The following is a 4,406-nucleotide window of genomic DNA, read 5'->3' as shown; positions in this document are numbered from 1 at the left end:
CTGTGTGTGTGTGTCTGTGTACGCTGTGTGTGTGTGCAGTGTGTGTGTGTGTCCGCTGTGTGTGTGTGTGTGTGTGTGTGTCCGCTGTGTGTGTGTGTGTGTGTGTATGTGTGTGTGTGTGTCTGTCTGTCTGTGTGTGTGTGTGTGTGTGTGTGTGTGTATGTGTGTGTCTGTGTGTGTGTGTGTGTGTGTGTGTGTGTGTCGGGGTGGGTGGGTAGTAACGGATGGGGAATCAAAGGACAGGGTTACAACACAAGAGGCTGTTTTCGAAACAGTCGCTATCTTGAGAAGCTCGGCGGGGTCTAGAACGTGTCTTCAGAGGAGTTATGCATCGGAAGATGGTGCTGCGATTTGAGTTTTTGAGTCTTGGAGAACAAGAACCCGATTGTTTGCTCAAGTTAAACATAAAAGACGCGGACATGAAAAACCCTGATCATAAATTAGTACATGCTAAAGTTTGTTACGAAGTGATATATGTATATAGAATATGATTGCTTAGACATAAAGATGTGGGCTTATGAAAAAATAAAATAAAATTATCAGAATTTATCACATGCTAACGTCTGTTACAAAGTGATATCTGTATATGGCGCGCGCGCGTGTGTGTGCCAGTGCGCGTGTGTGGGTCACAGTGTCAGTGTGTGCGCGCACGCCGGCTCGCGTGTACTACTGATATACGCGCGCGCGCGTGCGCGCTTGTGTGTGTGTGTGTGTGTGTGTGTGTGTAGTTCACTTCAGTTCCAGTTGTTGGTTTCGTGAAATGTCTAAGTTTTACATAATTACGAACTTTGGTAATTTTTTTCCCACGCCAAAGTAGATCAGATTGTTCACTCGATCTGTCTGTCCGTTTCTCCTTCCTTTCCTGTCACGTACACTCACCGTGCTTGTCCACTAGACTGTAGTGTCAGATAAAGCGATAAAAATGCAATATGAAAACGAACAAACAGGCATATATTTGACGGTACTCATGTAAAGGCCGAGTGAACGTGGGCGCCGTGTTGCCCGAACGCAGATCTGATACACTGGCTAAGTGGCTAATAGCCAAGTGATGTCCACACAGGACACGTACTGTTCGCGGCTAACTCCGTCTATAGCGCAGCGCGGATCCACTTTCTGAAAGGCTTACGTGCTCTTCGGCACTCACACTTGGTTTTAGTCGCAGTTTCGAAGCGTGAAAAACTAAATAGCTTAGAGTAATTGGCGTTGAGTGATCAGCCGAAGACCCACCGCGCCACTATATCGGATCCATGTAAAAGACTCGCGTGGTTATGACGTCGTTTTCTAATGCAGTGACGGCTGAAGTCTTGAATAGTTCGACCAATCACGAAGTACGTAACATCATCCTTGCGGTCAAGGTCAGTCAAACTCTGAACAGAACATTGTCATTTACTTTATTAGCAGCATTGACTTCAAGTTGCGTACCTTGTACATGGAGAGATTTACCACTCTTTGTTGTTTGTTAATGTGAGTGGAACAATTTTAATGACCAGTCGTCACATGGGTTGATTATCAAGGTCGTGCGTGCTCTCCCATCCCCATATCGGCAGTCTGGACCACCGTGGCTTCGGTTGGACCGTGTCAGTCTGGCGAGTCAAACACATTTCAGCATTTTCCACACTATACAATGTCGGTTTCACGCATGCTCTTCGGCGAAATCGGATACAAATGCCAGTAAGTATAACAGATTACAGGTAAAACCAACTCAGTACCTCATGAAGGTGACGTCATTGTATTGTAAACTCATTGCATTCTGTCTGGAGATGCTGTCAAGTGTCTACATACGCAGAGAGTGAGAGAGAAAGAATGTGAGTTCTGAGTGTGTGCACGTGTGTGAGTGATTGAGTTTGTGAGAAAGAGATTAACTGCAAAGGTCACCATAAAAGGTTTAATTATGTTTTCAAGTAGGCCTGCCAGTGATATGATATACACACGCACATACAACACAGTGAAACTGACACACGCAGACACCAGACACAATCACTCAACTGCATCACACTGGGCGAAGCCATTCACAAAGCTAAGTTTATCGATGTATGGACACCTTATTGCCTCAAGATCAAGCTTGTCAACGTTCTTCCTATTTCAAGTTCCTTTGTATTTCCATTTTACACTTATTAATCGATCTAGAGCACGAGATGTTCGAGCAAGTCGGATCGTAGAATCAACAAAAGTGAAGCTGACCGAAATGAAGGGAAATAACTCTGACAATCCTTGCTTCGTGACTTCATCGCTCGTTCCCATGGATAGACTTGTGGGTTGTCGTCCCTGTGTCAGGGGCTCCTCTGCGCTTGGAATGGAATTCCGAAACGAGTCAAGTTTTGCAGTTTCAAGAATGTCGAGCACGAAGTTCCAGATCCTTCGACACACCAGTCAACGCACCATTCAGCTTTATCTTATCCAGTAACTTAAGAAAAATGAACGAAACATTTGCCCATTTTATTAACCAAATTATTTTTCTTGTTTCAAGCAGTGTTCATGCATCGACAGACAAGCCCCCAGTGCAGGATGGGTGCAGATTTGCTTTGAACTAACCATCTGTCGTATTTCGATTGTTGATATTTACAACATGATATTCGTGTCCCCAGTGCAGAATAGACACAAAAAATAGAATTAATTGCATCGTCTGTCAACAGCCGGGAAGTAAATCCATATTGATGTTCGATCACTGCTGAAACGTGATAAACTGAGGAGTTCTGATATCCTGGATGAGTTTAGCAGTGTGGCTCGATCTATTGCTTTAATTAAAACATTAGAGCTAGTTGAAATGTCGAAGAGGTGACCTGTGACCCATTTTGATATCCAGTGGATGAGTTTTAAGTGACTCTGTTGCTTTAATCAAAACATTAAAGCTAGTTGAAATGTCGAAGAGGTGACATATCCAGTTCCCAGAATCTTTTTGTTCATGGCCCACTCGACCACAGTCATGTGTACAGTGGTGGACAACTGGTAATGCCCCCGACTAGGAAGCGAGTGTCCACGGGTTCGAGTCTCATATACTGACTGGGAATTTTACTCCCCTCTCAACCTCCCCCCTCCCTCCCCCTCTCCCAAAATTCTGTAAAAAGATCTATTTTGATAATAGAACAAAATAAACACACTTGCAGGGGGAAAAAAGAGACAAAGAAAAGGGGAGAAAAGTAAAAGTGTGGCGCCACACTGAGGTCACACGCTCTTCAGGGACAGCGTCCCGAATTCCATACTCACAAATCTGTGGTGGCAAAAACCAATCCAGTACAAGTCATTGTAAAGGCTGCCGATTACTAATTGTTAAGTACCAATTAAGATATATATATATATGTGTGTGTGTGTGTGTGTGTGTGTGTGCCCAAGCATGTTGCGGCACATATTGTACGTTGTACTTCGGCACACTTGTAAGTAGTAGGTAGATGAGCAAACCAGCGAAGGTGGACGGAGGTCAGTGGCTTCTCTGCATGATTACAGAGCTGACACTGGTATGCTGACAGGTGATGGTACTGACGACATCGTACGCATTCAGGCGGTCACATAGAACACACACACACACACACACACACACATATATATATATATATATATCGAGGGAGAGCAGCAGCAGCAGCAGCAGCAGTAGTAATATTAGACGATTTGGTAACAGCAGTCATTCCAATCTGAGCCATATCAGACGGAAGAGACCGGAGTTGAAGGATGTGACTATGCATGCATGCCTCTGTGTGTTTGTATGTACGTGAGTGCGTTCGTTCGTTTGAAAACGTGTGCGAGCGTGCGTGTGTGTGCGTGCGCACTCGCGTGTGTATGTGTGAGAGAGAGAGGGGGAAGAGCGGGATAGGATGGTGCGTGCATGCGCGTGTCTTCTGGTCGAATGCTAGCGTTGCCATGAACGGACAGGTAATCAATGAATTATGGATAACCTGGTCTGATGAGGAAACTGAAGTATCAATTCAACCATGCATGTGTGTGTTCAGATGACATTGGTTGCATACGCGCGCATGCACACACTTGCAAATACACACAAGTGCCTCATATATATCTGTGCATTTCTAATTCGCACTGTGTGTGTACGTCGTGTATAAACGTGCAAGAGAATGTGTACGAGGATCTGTGTGTGTGTGTGTGCGCGCGTGCGTTACATCTTCAAAATCCGAGACAGAAAGACAAAACATGCGGGAATAGTAGCGGAGACATTTTAGCTCAAAGATGGTCAACGCTAAAAGAACAAGGGAGAGAATATTTCATGTTAAGATACCACCAACCCGACCTCCTATTGATAGTGAAAGTGTGTGTGGGATGCTGTGAAAGGGGAAACTGTACGACACTGTCGATCATCCCGTTTTAATGCCAGCATGGCATTTGCATGGTCTGACAGTTCGTTATTCAATAGTGTTTGTTTCATTCTGTTACCTTTCCTCATTATCTAAGGGTCCAAAGAC

The sequence above is a fragment of the Babylonia areolata genome, chromosome 21 (genome assembly GCF_041734735.1).
Source record: "Babylonia areolata isolate BAREFJ2019XMU chromosome 21, ASM4173473v1, whole genome shotgun sequence".
Classification (NCBI taxonomy): domain Eukaryota; kingdom Metazoa; phylum Mollusca; class Gastropoda; order Neogastropoda; family Buccinidae; genus Babylonia; species Babylonia areolata.
The sequence above is the reverse complement of the archived record's forward strand: the minus strand, read 5'-3'. Positions refer to the sequence as shown.